Genomic DNA, 16,735 nt, shown 5'->3' on the forward strand with positions numbered 1-16,735 from the left:
CAAAAATAATGCCTCAAGTCATAAAAGAATTTCCTCCTTTGCTGAGCTGAAAAGGTTGGAGGCAAGTACTTGGAAACAATAAAGTTAGCATAGTCAGCATACCAAGGACTGTCTCGCGAGCTCACCTTTATTACAGCCAATTGTTCATTTGGAAAACTATCATTAACAGGAACAAGATCATAAGCAATATTTTCCAATCTAGACAAATTATCAGCAACAGGATTATCAGCACCTTTCCTATCTACAATATGTAAATCAAATTCTTGCAACAGAAGTACCCATCTAATAAGCCTTGGCTTAGCATCTTTCTTTTACATAAGGTATCTGATTGCAGCATGATCAGTATGTATAGTAACTTTTGAATCAACAATATAAGATCTAAACTTATCACAAGCAAAGACTACAGCTAACAATTCCTTTTCAGTAGTAGCATAATTTCTTTGAGCAGCATCAAGAGTTTTACTAGCATAATGAATAACATTCAATTTTTTTTTACTCGCTGTCCAAGAACAGCGCTACAGCAAAATCACTAGCATCACACATAATTTCAAATGGTAAGTTCCAATCAGGAAGTTCAACTATAGGAGCAGTTGTTAAGGCTTTCTTTAGAGTTTCAAAAGCTTCCTTACAATCATCATCAAAAACAAAAGGTACATATTTTTGAAGAAGATTAGTAAGAGGCTTTGAAATCTTGGAGAAGTCTTTAATAAACCTCCTATAAAACCCAGCATGACCAAGAACACTACGAATACCTTTAACATCCCTAGGGTAGGGCATCTTCTCAATTGCTTCAACTTTAGCTCTATCAACTTCAATACCTCTCTTGGAAATTTTATGTCCCAATACAATTCCTTCATTAACCATAAAGTGGCATTTCTCCCAATTAAGAACAAGGTTAGTTTCTTCACATCTCTGCAAAACTTTATCAAGGTTTCACAAGCAATTATTAAAAGAATTCCCATAGACATAAAAATCATCCATGAATACCTCTACAATACTCTCGCAAAAGCCATGAAAAATAGCAGACATGCATCTTTGAAAAGTAGCAGGGGCATTACATAAACCAAAAGGCATACGTCTATAAGCATAAGTTCCATAGGGACAAGTGAAAGTGGTTTTCTCTTGATCCTTAGTTCTAACAGCAATTTGTGAAAACCCAGAATAACCATCAAGAAAGCAAAAATGAGTATTTTTAGATAACCTTTCTAACATTTGATCAATAAAAGGCAAAGGGTAATGATCTTTTTTAGTAACCTTATTAACTTTTCGATAATCAATGCACATTCTATACCCTACAATTACTCTTTGAGGTATGAGCTCATCATTATCATTAGGCACAATAGTCATTCCTCCTTTCTTAGGAACACAATGCACAGGACTAACCCATCTACTATCAACAATAGGATATATAATACCAGCTTCAAGAAGTCTTAATACCTCATTTCTTACCACATCCTTCATCTTAGGAATTAGACGACGCTGAGGTTCAACAACAGGCTTCGCATCATCTTCCATATTAATGGCGTGTTGGCAAATAGAGGGAGAAATCCCCTTCAAGTCATCAAGAGTGTAGCCAATAGCACCTCGGTGTTTCTTCAATATTTCCAATAACCTTTCTTCTTCAAACTCTGAAAGCTTAGAACTAATAATAACATGATATATTTTCTTATCATCAATATGAGCATATTTAAGATTATCAGGCAATGGTTTTAAATCAAAGACAGGATCTTCCTTTGGTGGTGGTGTTGTACCCAGATCTTCCACCGGTAAATCATGCTTAAGAATAGGTTGACGACGGAAAATTTCATCAAGCTCATCTCTTTCTTCCCTAAAAACTTCACTCTCACTATTCTCCAAATGTTGCTGCAAAGGATTATTAGGAGCAAGAACAATAGATGCACACTGTTCAACTTTAAAATCATTATTAGGCAAATCAGCTTTATAAGGAGTTTTGGTAAATTTAGAGAAGTTAAACTCATAAGATTCACCAGCAAATTTATTCAAAATTTTCTCTTTCTTGTAATCTATAATAGCTCCACAAGTATTTAGAAAAGGTCTACCAAAAATGATAGGACAATATTTACTAGCAGCAGAACCAAGTACCAAAAAGTCAGCAGGATATTTAATATTACCGCATAGAACTTCCACATCTCGAACAATACCAATTGGAGAAATAGTTTCTCTATTAGCTAGCCGAATAACCACATCAATATCTTCAAGTTCACAAGAACCAATTTCGTGCATAATCTCCGTGTAAAGCTCATAAGGAATAGCACTAATACTTGCACCAATATCACATAAACCATAATAACAATGATCACCAATTCTAACAGATAGCATAGGAACATGTGGTGACCCGGCATACCACTGCATGGTGTAGTATGCAAGTCTGATATAACACCAATGAAAGACCGTTCCACTAGTATTATATCGCTCAGAGTGGTACAACAGAAACATATGCGGGTCCAAGGCATGTCTATAGAATTACAACATTGACTCTATTACATAAGATCAGCATAGCCTCCTACTTTACAAGGAGGTAAAACTGCAACTAAATTCCAGAAGAACGACTCGTAGTCTAGTCTTATCACGAACTCTATTTGTAGAGTATTTTACTAACTACAGAGGCTAAGAATAGATTCTAGCTAAATAGGAGCTAGGTTTAGGAAGCTAGTTCTCTTCTATAGCTAACTATGTTTTCTCCTCGTTGGAAGTGATATCTGACTCCACTGACGGGGTCCTGTCTCTTGAAGTAGTTGTTGACTCCTCGGCCTTTGAGTTGCACTGTAGATCCTCCTTCGATGCCTCCATACCTAAGCAGGGGATTTAAGAGTGGGATGAGTACGAGCGTACTCAACAAGTTCATTATAGGAAAGAGGTGTTTAATGCACTAGCTACGGCATTAGACCGGAAAGTCTAATACCAATGCAGGTTTTCATAATCATTTCTTCAAGAGGTTGCTTTTATTCAGAAGAACTATGTCCGTCAGCCTTCACCGGTTTACTAGAACTTCATGGAGCTCCTTTCCGGCCGCGTTCGCAGTTCCATATCCCGGAACAGGGAGTGACAGGTCACGGTTCTTTACACTCTGCAGAGGTGTGTTGCTTTACCCATAAGAGATCTTAACCTTGGTGCCAACCGGGCGCGCAACCCGTCCACACTTCCTATGGTGTGAGGCCCGGTATAAGGTCTAGCCAATCATGTTCCTCCGCTACCTCGAACACCCACCCTTTGTTGCATGCCCTGACCCTGGGTCCACGCCGGTCCCATTATTCCCGTAGATTTCAGGGGTGGACCACGACCACGACGACGATGCCGGGGATCGAACCAAACTCCTTCGCCGGTAGCTGCAACCCATCATAGACCGCAATACCGTGGGGACTTAGAATGGGTTCCCCACCCACAAGTTGTTCCGCAAGCCGCAACCGCTACGGTATGCACAGCATAACCGTGGGGACTTAGAATGGGTTCCCCACCCACAAGTTGCTCCGCAAGATACAACCGCTACGGTAAGCGCATCCGTTGATGAACAAGAGGTGGAAACACTTTTGACTACTCCGTCCCACTCCGGATCTTATGGTTAACACGGTTATTACGGCACAAGAATCACTGGCGACATTTGTTGTTTAATCCTAGATGGATATAAACCCTTGCAATGGAACCTCCACCATATCAACACAATCCATGGTTCCATTGCCCACCACATAGTCATATTCATAGTTATGAAAATAGTGGTTTTGCTTTTTATGCAATAGTGATAACCATAATACTTTGCAAGTAATTTGATAGAAATACTCAAATGACATGAGCAAGTGATGAACTTGCCTTTTTTGGCTGCAAGATTATGCAGACAAGGTCTTCGATGCGTAATAACTCCAAATTCTGAAATAGCATCATCGTCCGGTAAGGACGATGTTTAAAAGATTGGCAAGGATGCAATAATGCATAAGAATGAGATGCAATCGCTCTAAGCGTGTCCTAACCCCGATGATTTAGGATTAGTGAGTGGTAATGATTGGTTTAGGGTGTGTTGCACTTTTAGAGTGATTCACATACAAGGTTCTTACTTAGGTGTGATCACTTGGTATTATAAACAGGTAGATAATAAAGCATAATACTCAATTGAGCACACAAGGAATGATAATTGGCATAATGTTAACAAGTAAAGAACAGTGGTCAGTTTTAGTACTATATGGCATGGTTAATGATTAATTATCATATACTTTAAAAGAATAACCTTTGAAGAACATGTTCTTTAATAAATAACAAGTATGATAATTAGGTTGAAGGGGTTCTATGGTTGACTATGGTTTCATTTAGTTTCTGGAGTAAGTATTAGATGGATCCCAACAAAGTTGGATTCATCAACACCTAGGGCTTGTAAGGTTAAGATAAGCCTAGGTATCCTAAGAAATTCATTATACATGGTTGTTGTCCAGGTTGGTTTATCTTGCTAGTGATAGCTGGTTAGGGTTTATAGGTCCTTATAAGTAGGGTTGGTGATGATTCCCTATTTTCTTCAAAAGAATAACTTTTGAAGAACATACTTCTTAAATAATAAGAAGTATAACAATTAAGGTTGAGGTTGGCTCATATTAGCCATTGGATCTCTAAGTAGAGAATGGTTGGTTCCTAAATAGGATGGTTCATAAGTATCTCACACTAGTAGGGTTTAGTGGAACAGGGTTATGTAAAGTAAAATAGTAGGTGTGGTTGCTATTAGGGTTCATCACAATGGTGTGATGCTAAATATGGATAACTAAGGATGGTGGTCTTTGGGATAGGAACTAGGGTTTTCACTTGGTTAACCCTACTTGATTATTTAGGTTTGATGAGCATATGGGATGCTATTTAGTAGTGGTAGGGTTCCCATATTTTATGTGGATTCGAACTAATATTTAGTTGCTAGATATGAATCTATGATAACTAATGAAGTGACATGATCACATGTTATTTGGGTTTTTTAAATACCCTAAAGTTCTTGAATTAATAACTTCACTTTAAGGTTGAAGTTATTATTAACTTTGGAATAAAATTAATATTGGATTTGGCATTTTATTATTTTTAAATAATTAATAATTAAGATAATTATTAATTAGGGTTTAAAATCCTCCTAATAAGGATTTAATAAATTAATAGTGAAGGGAAATTAATTTTATTGTTTTCCTTATTTACTTTACTGGTTTTTATTTATTTTATACCTTTTTCTAAATTATTGAATTTTAATTGAATTTAGAATTAAAATTAAAGGCTTAAATAACAAGTATTAAATAATTGAATTTTTATTAAAAATAAAAATTTCATTTTATATTTTTATTGGATAGAGTTTTCTTTTCTAAGAATTTTAATATCTCATTTATATTTTTCTGACTTAAAATGAATTTTCTAAATTCTTTTAAAGTTTCTGGAATTATGAAATTGAATTAAAATGAATCTAAATACTAATGTTACCCGGACAGAACACCCACACAGTCAATGACTGGTGGGGCCGTGTCCACCTCACCTGCCACGGGGCTCTTGACCAAGTCAAAATCGCCACCGTGGCAAGGAGGCCACTGACCGGCGGCCAGGCGAGATCGCCGCCGGCGATAGGGTGTTCCCGCGGGCGTGAGAAGAGGCTCATTGGGCAATACTCACCGAGGCGAGTCTAGTGGTGGCAGCGCCACCCCCTATTGGTCACCGGAGCGGCGGCGACGGTGATGCCCGACGGCGATGCTCCCAGGCAAGTGGTGCGGCGAGGCTACGGAGTGCTAGCGAGCAAGGCGAGCATGCTAGTCGGTAGAGGGGCTCACCAGGAGCACGACGAGCTTGACGGCGAAGCGAATGGAGCTCGGACAGCGACGAAATCATCCGAGAACCTGGCGGCAGTGGTCGGAGAAATTGGCCAAATTCGCCAGTCCAGGGGCTCCTCATCTTGCAAGCTTCGACGAGAAGAACGAGGAGAGGATGGTGGTGCTGGGAGTATCCTCGGCGAGGCTCAGGGATGCCTTAATCACCGACGGTGAACGGAGGCCGGCGGGCTAGGGTTTCGTCATTGGGGGAGAATGTAGCGGCCCAGGAAAATACCCCTATTAGATTTTGGTTGTTCTTTTTCTTTTGTGCATCATCATGGCATATGCATCATATCATTCACAAGATTTTGTCAAATAAAAATTATTTCTAAATAAAAACTATTTTCTTTTCCCCCTCATATGGTTTCTATATAAAAATCCTCCCTCGTTCTTTTCTTATTTTAACAAACCCCGAAATAAAGAAATTTGCAATATTTTGGATGAACTTGTTTTAATAAAATATGGTTTCAAAAATGTGATCATGCTTCCCCGTTTTTCTTCATCCTCCTCTTCCTTCTTTTGCATGCTCCATCCATTCTACCCTTCTCTCTTGTTTTTTCTGCTATGAATACGTGACAAGCTTCCTGGGCATCTTGCCTTGAGCCCAATAACCGATCGTGGCAGCTCAACCTTTTTTCTTCTTCTTCCTAGCTTGGCTTGGTCCTTTCCTTCTAACTCAGCAGCCCACTGCAAAACGTCTACTCCTCAGCCCATCTATCAACGGAAGCCTTCGTGTCGCCTTCTTCCTCGTACGGCTGCCCATCCGAGCACTCCACGTCGACAGTGCATGGATGTGACGGCCAGTGATCCAGCTCTTCCTCTATAAAACAGCCAGACGGCCGTCCCATCTCAACCCTAGTCCCTTTTCCTTTTTCATCGCCGCCGCCACTCTCTTCAGCTTCTTCTTTCTCCCGCTAGTTTCCAAGTCGACCACGCCGCCTCCGTCGCGGACGTCCAACGCTTCCCAAACCTCTCTGTCTGGTGAGCTCCGCGTCCTCCTGAGCTATTCCTTTCTCCTTTCTTATTTTCTTGCCGTGCTACCGGCGTTGATCGCCACACTCTGCCGCAGGTCCTCCTCGTTCCGGCACAGCTCCGCCGTCTACTCCACACCACCGTCGTCATGGCCGCCGTCGACGCTACATGAGCCGTGGAACGGAACCCTGCCTTCCTCCTCTACGTCCTCGTCTACTTCCCGGAGCCAAACGCGCCAAGAACTGCTCGAGATCTTCCACGTCTGCATCGTCTACGTCCCGGCCACCTCGTCTTCCTCGTCGCCGGCGACCTTCTCCGCCGCTTCCTCGTCTCCGACCACCCCAGGGTGAGCAGCGTCAGCACCTTCTCCTCCTCCCCTTCGCATGGTCCCTGCATCCTCGAACGTTGAGAAGAAATCAAACGGAGACGAACACGAAAACACACAGTTTTATTCTGTTTCACGGTCTTGACTTCCGACGAAGATCCCTGTTGACACAGGCCATCTTAGCACACACCGTTTGCTCCATTCGATGCACAACATCACCCTATCTCCGCCGGTATTTGAATCGCCCAAAACGGTGCAGTATCGGCGATGTTATCGTCTTTCCAAAGTTAGCTCCAGAAGCTGTTTTCAGTTTTCGGTTCATTGTCGCTGTCTCGTGTTACAGTTTTCCGGCGAGCCTCCCCGTCGCCACCGTGCGCCGTTTACCACCAAGTTGGTTCCTTTTGAATCATGGCACTACCTTCTTACTCAACCTTGTTTGTTTCGCTCAAAACTCTGCCAAAATTCGTCTCGGCCACAGCTTTAATATCTGTGCACATTCGCTATCTACAGGGACGCGCTGTCGTGATCTTCAGTTCGTAGTGTCATATTCAGTTATCTGTTCCTACCGTTGTATGCCTCCAGGTTGCGCACGCAAGGGCCACCTCGCAGCAGCCAGCGCTGCCTCTTTCTCCCAGTGTGAGACACAATCGATCTGGCCAAACCAATTAAGTGCAACGCCTCCTCTTATCCTTTTTATTCAGCTAGCACATCTTGCAAATCTTGGATCCATCCATCCAGCAGCTTGCGTGCTTGCTTGGCTAGCTCGCAGCTGTTCCCTATTTTGGGTTGGCACTCAATTAAATTCCAGTTAGCACTTTCTGTCTTATACGTGTCTGCCCCTGTTTTAATTTAAACTTCCAATTTTCAACTTTGGTTTATATTTGTATACAACTTAAAATAAAATGTGTTATATATGAACCTTGATAATAAAATGCTTTAAATAATAATATGACATTCATATGCATGTTGTATCTCACAGCATATCATGTTGTTGTAGTTGCATCGCACCTAATATTTAAATGCGGAGTATTTTGAAACACCGATTTGGTTTTCCCCGCTCCATTTAATATTGAAGTAGCGAACCCCTGCCATGTTATGCCATGCTAACAACCACTTAACTTTGTCGGTAGAAAATGCAACTCCAACTCTAATTGATTGTCCGGGGTTCCGACTCCGCTTAAATTGGATAAGTGCATCGCATCATATCTTCCATGTCATGCATGCATATCATTTTGATCATGCCGGTTCTTCTTCTGTAGTTATAAGCTTTGCATCCGATGTTTGTTGTAGCACTTGCTTCTTCCCGGATAGGATCGCGAAGTGGTGTGTGAGATACGCCAAGTCCTTCGGATGTTCCTCGGCAAGCTTTAACAGGCAAGCATTTCCCTTATACTCCTGCCCCTGCAGAAGTCGCTCACCTATTTTATTTTGCCTTCTCCCTCATGCTATCCTTGAGTTGCGTTCTTGTCACGTGTCCCTTCCACTTGTTACCTCAAGCAGCCCATATTGCCACCACCAACCACCAACCTCCTACAGCTGTTGTTTGGTTATCGGGTCTGCCTTGCGAGTCATAGTGCATGCTAGTGCTGTTTATATCTCGTTACCGTTACTGCTATCTTATCGGTTATCTGTTGGGAATTGCGTGTGGGCACATTCGGGCACCCCTGCAGGGTAAAATCTTATCGATAAGCCGTGTCCGCGGTTATGGACGACTTGGAGCTGTATGACTCGACCATAGACAACTACACCTGTTGATTCAATCATAATAACTTGTGTAGTAAGTAGCACAACTTCAATAATAAATGGTTAAAACTTGACAACAGTGTGAGTGCCTTTGCCAGTACTTCTTGGCGAAGGGGGAACACGTTGGCTGTGTTATGTTTGCAGAGTATAGAACTGTTAGTTTATGCGCTCTCTCACCTTCTCTGATTAGACGACTGTTGTAGAGTGTCTCTATAGGTTTTTAGTGCTTGCGCGCTGCCGCTTAATCCCACCATATTTCCTATGACGTTCCTCTTGCGTCCTCTAAGTCCCCTGCGTGCCTCAAGTACAAAGGACGACTGGTTGACGAATGCTTATACGTCTTGAAGTCTTGTTAAGTACGAACCCGTACTTATTGCTGCTTCTACGGGATATAACCGGGCAGGTATGAAGATATGTTCGATGAAGACGACGTTAGCGAGGTTACCCTTCCGGTTTGGCCTGGGCAGGGTTATGGACGCCACTGGTTATCTTCAGGACTCTTAGTCCAATTTGTATCTTGTCCGTACTCGGACGCATTTGATCTTCTGTATGATTTGGATCTTTGAATTGTATCTATTTGTATCTTGACTCGTTGGAGTCGTTGTTGTAATATATCTGTATCTTGTGGGCTCTATTGTAATCCTGTTGTAATGTTACCGCTCGTGATTGATTCCACCCGCATCGCGTGCATGCTTCGGCGTGTACGAGGCGCTTGGTGGTGCGTCTCCTAAAATCGATATCGTGCGGATTTCGGCGGATTCGCTGGGATCCTCATGGTACCGGTTTTGGGGCGTCACAAGTTGGTATCAGAGCGTCAGGCTGACGGTACCCCACTAGTCCAGCCTGTAGGATAACCTTGCCAACGGTCGTTGAGTTTAGAGAGTCCAAACTATTTTCTAAAATTCGTTGGATAGTTCTGATTAGCTCTGATTTTTCTCCTTACCTCTGTTCTTTCTCCCCTTGCCTTTGCGAGTTTTGAGTCTTCTCTCTTATCTGAGTTCTCTGAGTCTTAGGTCTCTACGCGGGTTGGACGATCCTTGCTCCTCACCTATTAGGTTCGTTCTTCAGAGGATCTCGACAGCAGCGCATCATCAACAGCGGAACAATGACTTCTTGTTAGTCGTGTCGACCGAACAACATGGAGCAAGAACTCTTGTTAGTGGTGTCGAGGAGATCGACACGTCGCCTGAAGATCCGATAGTTCACTTCTCTCCCCCCCTACCTGGACGTGGGATCTCGGGGCGCGATCCCTTGTTAGTGGTGTCGATTGTAGCGGCCCAGGAAAATACCCCTATTAGATTTTGGTTGTTCTTTTTCTTTTGTGCATCATCATGGCATATGCATCATATCATTCACAAGATTTTGTCAAATAAAAATTATTTCTAAATAAAAACTATTTTCTTTTCCCCCTCATATGGTTTCTATATAAAAATCCTCCCTCGCTCTTTTCTTATTTTAACAAACCCCGAAATAAAGAAATTTGCAATATTTTGGATGAACTTGTTTTAATAAAATATGGTTTCAAAAATGTGATCATGCTTCCCCGTTTTTCTTCATCCTCCTCTTCCTTCTTTTGCATGCTCCATCCATTCTACCCTTCTCTCTTGTTTTTTCTGCTATGAATACGTGACAAGCTTCCTGGGCATCTTGCCTTGAGCCCAATAACCGATCGTGGCAGCTCAACCTTTTTTCTTCTTCTTCCTAGCTTGGCTTGGTCCTTTCCTTCTAACTCAGCAGCCCACTGCAAAACGTCTACTCCTCAGCCCATCTATCAACGGAAGCCTTCGTGTCGCCTTCTTCCTCGTACGGCTGCCCATCCGAGCACTCCACGTCGACAGTGCATGGATGTGACGGCCAGTGATCCAGCTCTTCCTCTATAAAACAGCCAGACGGCCGTCCCATCTCAACCCTAGTCCCTTTTCCTTTTTCATCGCCGCCGCCACTCTCTTCAGCTTCTTCTTTCTCCCGCTAGTTTCCAAGTCGACCACGCCGCCTCCGTCGCGGACGTCCAACGCTTCCCAAACCTCTCTGTCTGGTGAGCTCCGCGTCCTCCTGAGCTATTCCTTTCTCCTTTCTTATTTTCTTGCCGTGCTACCGGCGTTGATCGCCACACTCTGCCGCAGGTCCTCCTCGTTCCGGCACAGCTCCGCCGTCTACTCCACACCACCGTCGTCATGGCCGCCGTCGACGCTACATGAGCCGTGGAACGGAACCCTGCCTTCCTCCTCTACGTCCTCGTCTACTTCCCGGAGCCAAACGCGCCAAGAACTGCTCGAGATCTTCCACGTCTGCATCGTCTACGTCCCGGCCACCTCGTCTTCCTCGTCGCCGGCGACCTTCTCCGCCGCTTCCTCGTCTCCGACCACCCCAGGGTGAGCAGCGTCAGCACCTTCTCCTCCTCCCCTTCGCATGGTCCCTGCATCCTCGAACGTTGAGAAGAAATCAAACGGAGACGAACACGAAAACACACAGTTTTATTCTGTTTCACGGTCTTGACTTCCGACGAAGATCCCTGTTGACACAGGCCATCTTAGCACACACCGTTTGCTCCATTCGATGCACAACATCACCCTATCTCCGCCGGTATTTGAATCGCCCAAAACGGTGCAGTATCGGCGATGTTATCGTCTTTCCAAAGTTAGCTCCAGAAGCTGTTTTCAGTTTTCGGTTCATTGTCGCTGTCTCGTGTTACAGTTTTCCGGCGAGCCTCCCCGTCGCCACCGTGCGCCGTTTACCACCAAGTTGGTTCCTTTTGAATCATGGCACTACCTTCTTACTCAACCTTGTTTGTTTCGCTCAAAACTCTGCCAAAATTCGTCTCGGCCACAGCTTTAATATCTGTGCACATTCGCTATCTACAGGGACGCGCTGTCGTGATCTTCAGTTCGTAGTGTCATATTCAGTTATCTGTTCCTACCGTTGTATGCCTCCAGGTTGCGCACGCAAGGGCCACCTCGCAGCAGCCAGCGCTGCCTCTTTCTCCCAGTGTGAGACACAATCGATCTGGCCAAACCAATTAAGTGCAACGCCTCCTCTTATCCTTTTTATTCAGCTAGCACATCTTGCAAATCTTGGATCCATCCATCCAGCAGCTTGCGTGCTTGCTTGGCTAGCTCGCAGCTGTTCCCTATTTTGGGTTGGCACTCAATTAAATTCCAGTTAGCACTTTCTGTCTTATACGTGTCTGCCCCTGTTTTAATTTAAACTTCCAATTTTCAACTTTGGTTTATATTTGTATACAACTTAAAATAAAATGTGTTATATATGAACCTTGATAATAAAATGCTTTAAATAATAATATGACATTCATATGCATGTTGTATCTCACAGCATATCATGTTGTTGTAGTTGCATCGCACCTAATATTTAAATGCGGAGTATTTTGAAACACCGATTTGGTTTTCCCCGCTCCATTTAATATTGAAGTAGCGAACCCCTGCCATGTTATGCCATGCTAACAACCACTTAACTTTGTCGGTAGAAAATGCAACTCCAACTCTAATTGATTGTCCGGGGTTCCGACTCCGCTTAAATTGGATAAGTGCATCGCATCATATCTTCCATGTCATGCATGCATATCATTTTGATCATGCCGGTTCTTCTTCTGTAGTTATAAGCTTTGCATCCGATGTTTGTTGTAGCATTTGCTTCTTCCCGGATAGGATCGCGAAGTGGTGTGTGAGATACGCCAAGTCCTTCGGATGTTCCTCGGCAAGCTTTAACAGGCAAGCATTTCCCTTATACTCCTGCCCCTGCAGAAGTCGCTCACCTATTTTATTTTGCCTTCTCCCTCATGCTATCCTTGAGTTGCGTTCTTGTCACGTGTCCCTTCCACTTGTTACCTCAAGCAGCCCATATTGCCACCACCAACCACCAACCTCCTACAGCTGTTGTTTGGTTATCGGGTCTGCCTTGCGAGTCATAGTGCATGCTAGTGCTGTTTATATCGTGTTACCGTTATCGCTATCTTATCGGGTTATCTGTTGGGGATCATGACACATGGTTATATCTGTTGAGGGAATCATGGTTACTTGTTAATAGTTGTTAGCGGAGGCATCGGTGGGTCAGCTGATCGTTTTGTGACGGCTCACTTGTGTTTCCTAAATATCTTAGGACCCCGAGTTCTTGTTATCTGTTCCGAGACTGAGCGCTCTAACCACACGTGGGCATGTTTCTGGGTCTCCCCTCGACCACTGCCGGAATCTACAGCTTTGTCCAGTGGCCACAACTAGTTTACATGTTTTACCATTTGTTGTTTGCGTGCATGCTAGCCTGTTACTTATTTACTTTGGGAAGCCCCTGGGTGCCTTGTATCCCTTGTTTCTGGTATGCACGTATAGGTTTGCGGCCTGAGCGTTTATCGCATGCTGAAGCGGGTCATTCGCCCCTGTGTGTGTTTTGACCCTCGGAAGCCGTGCACGCAATAGCTAGGTCCGCTTCGGAGATTCGGCCGGACTTCGATACGGGTTCAACTTAGTTAGGTGGCTTCCTGGACATTGTTGTCGTGACGGAGAGTGCGAGTCGTGATGCTCCACCTTTTTGCCATTTGCCTTTGGAGTGATCGTGCGTGTAGGCACATTTGGGCACCCCTGCAGGGTAAAATCTTATCGATAAGCCGTGTCCGCGGTTATGGACGACTTGGAGCTGTATGACTCGACCATAGACAACTACACCTGTTGATTCAATCATAATAACTTGTGTAGTAAGTAGCACAACTTCAATAATAAATGGTTAAAACTTGACAACAGTGTGAGTGCCTTTGCCAGTACTTCTTGGCGAAGGGGGAACACGTTGGCTGTGTTATGTTTGCAGAGTATAGAACTGTTAGTTTATGCGCTCTCTCACCTTCTCTGATTAGACGACTGTTGTAGAGTGTCTCTATAGGTTTTTAGTGCTTGCGCGCTGCCGCTTAATCCCACCATATTTCCTATGACGTTCCTCTTGCGTCCTCTAAGTCCCCTGCGTGCCTCAAGTACAAAGGACGACTGGTTGACGAATGCTTATACGTCTTGAAGTCTTGTTAAGTACGAACCCGTACTTATTGCTGCTTCTACGGGATATAACCGGGCAGGTATGAAGATATGTTCGATGAAGACGACGTTAGCGAGGTTACCCTTCCGGTTTGGCCTGGGCAGGGTTATGGACGCCACTGGTTATCTTCAGGACTCTTAGTCCAATTTGTATCTTGTCCGTACTCGGACGCATTTGATCTTCTGTATGATTTGGATCTTTGAATTGTATCTATTTGTATCTTGACTCGTTGGAGTCGTTGTTGTAATATATCTGTATCTTGTGGGCTCTATTGTAATCCTGTTGTAATGTTACCGCTCGTGATTGATTCCACCCGCATCGCGTGCATGCTTCGGCGTGTACGAGGCGCTTGGTGGTGCGTCTCCTAAAATCGATATCGTGCGGATTTCGGCGGATTCGCTGGGATCCTCATGGTACCGGTTTTGGGGCGTCACAGAGAATGGAGCAGAGAGAGGAAAAATGGAGGGTGTCTGGGCGTTTTATACCTTCTCCGCCATGCGCTGGCGGTCAATATCGGCGGCGGGGACGCGGGACGTGGCGACGTTGGCTCGGTGGCGAGCTCCTGTGCGCCCAGAGGAGAAGACGAAGACGACGACCTCCCACCTCGTCTTTATCCACCGCGAAGGGGTACGGGCTGGTGTTGGGTTATGTTTTGAGCTGGGCCATGCTGCTTACTGGGCTGTGTTGCTGGGTTGCTGAGGTGGGCTGTGGTGGCCTGGCAGGTAAGCCACTTTTCTTTCTTTTTCTTTCTATATTTTTCCTGTTTTCATTTTCTATTTTGCATTTTATTTTTAACTCGATTTGAATCATTCTATTTTGCAGGTGTCTAACAACTGGAGTTTCATGAGGACTAATAAGAAGAACATTTTATATGTGTTATGACACCATTGTTTATTACAAGTTATGAGAGTTTGGGAATGGACATCTATATAGACATAATTTGTAATTATCAATTTAGGGTGGTCCCACTATTTTTAAATAGGTCCTTCTAAGTACCTATTGATAGTTAAGTTCTTGTTACCTTGCAGAAACAATTTACAAGGCATAGTTCCTTATTTAGTTTCTTATTTGAGAATTTGATCTCATGACTTTATTGCATGTGCTCATGATGGTTAGGGATTTGGAAAATTGTTGAAGGCTATTTTAAAGTATTAATGTCATCTTCTAAACCCTTAGTTTTAAAGTGGTTTAGATGGATATTATTCCTCTCATGAGGCTTTCATTTATTTGGAAACAATAGTTGGTATTCCTATATATGCAAAGTTTGAATAGTAGGTTGGGTTTATATCTTGATTCCTGTTAAGATCTTTATAGAATTGATACTAGAGTTTTCTTATGTTTATGAGATGAAGCATAAGTGCAATAGGGTATTAGGTATTATTGTTTCCTAGTGTGTGTTGATCATATGTTGAGTGGTTTAGGTTTACTCTACCTTACCATTAATAGGATGCTTATCTCAAATATTACTAGGGTTCTAATCATTTTCACCTAATGACACATGGGTTGGAATTTAAGTGTGGATTAGGTTTTAGTTGTGATCACCAAATAATTCATAAGTTAGTTTGAGATATGGGCATAGGTTCTATATGTGACTTAACACCACATTACTCTGGCTAGTGTTGCTCTTTCTCACCACTTATAAGATGAATCAATTCCCAGATCATTTAGATGGATATAGGGCTGAACTATACAAAGGTTGTTAATATACAGTTGTCTCTATAATTAACCTTTGTGAAATGGTTTAGGTTTGCTAGTATTTCCCCTATGATTGCCTGTACTGGATTATATATGCTTAACCTACTAAGGTTTAATTGGTAGTGATGTATCTCCAAGGTTTGATTATGAATTAGACATGATCAACTTGTTCTTAATGGCTTCTACTACAAGTTCTTAGAGTTTATGCTCATTACTCAATTTATAATGATCAAGGTTTGGCTTCTTAAGGTATCTCTCATTAAATAAGTTTCTCACTCCCATGATCAAGCATTGTTTTGATCAACTAGGGTATAATATCTCTCTTATAGTTTCTTGGTTGGACATGGATATGGTAGTCTCAATAGATTTATATCCCATGAGAATACCTGAGATATTCTATTAGGGTTCTACTTGAACAGTGTTGATATTATCATCTGGTTATATGGATAGTTCTCTCCCTCACATTCAAGTGTTGGCTCAACTAACTTGAGTGTAACACCAGATCTTGAGCCCTCTTATATAGGAATGGATTATTCTAGGTTCTATGGTATGTTCACAAGATCTCATTAGATAGGAAAGGGTTAAGTCTCCACCTAGATGCTTAGTTGGATTAGTTGCTACTTTATTTCATCAATTCATGGATATGATCTTACTCCATTTGGTATTGGCTAACTCACCACTCCCAAATGATATGGTTTAACTCCTAATACTTTAGTTCAATGGTTGTCCTTTATTCTTAAATAGGTAAAGCTAAGATTGGTATGAGTGCTCTCTCTCATTTGGGGAAAGACTTTAATACTATCCTAAGGTTAGGCTCCATATGGATTGATGTGATCATCAATATCTATGTTTAAAAACAGATGGTTTCTCTCTCCAGGAATGTCTTGAATAATATCCTAGGGTTAATCTTAAAGATGGTGATTGAATACTTGGATGCATATCCAAGGTTTAGCTCAAGGTTTGTTATTGCTTCTCTAATAATTATAATAGAACTCTCACCTCTCTAGGTTTGATGCTTAACTATTTGGAATAGAGAAGAATATATATTTCTAGAGTTGATCTCCTTGTCTTATTTCCAAGATTAAAGTAGAATGGATGTCATAGGGTTTATGATAAGAGCATGGATTAGTTTAAGGCA

General features: G+C 42.7%; 1 long non-coding RNA gene across 1 annotated transcript; it reads left to right on the forward strand.

Moving 5' to 3' along the window:
- The first annotated feature begins 6,247 nt into the window (after positions 1–6,247).
- On the forward strand, positions 6,248–15,026 carry LOC127340218 (uncharacterized). The gene is made up of 7 exons (XR_011756184.1): positions 6,248–6,812; positions 6,901–7,149; positions 9,275–10,906; positions 10,995–11,243; positions 12,513–12,596; positions 13,943–14,624; positions 14,725–15,026. It is a non-coding gene; the product is annotated as an uncharacterized lncRNA (long non-coding RNA).
- The last annotated feature ends 1,709 nt before the right edge of the window (positions 15,027–16,735 follow it).

This window comes from Lolium perenne, chromosome 3 (assembly GCF_019359855.2).
Source record: "Lolium perenne isolate Kyuss_39 chromosome 3, Kyuss_2.0, whole genome shotgun sequence".
Classification (NCBI taxonomy): Eukaryota; Viridiplantae; Streptophyta; class Magnoliopsida; order Poales; family Poaceae; genus Lolium; species Lolium perenne.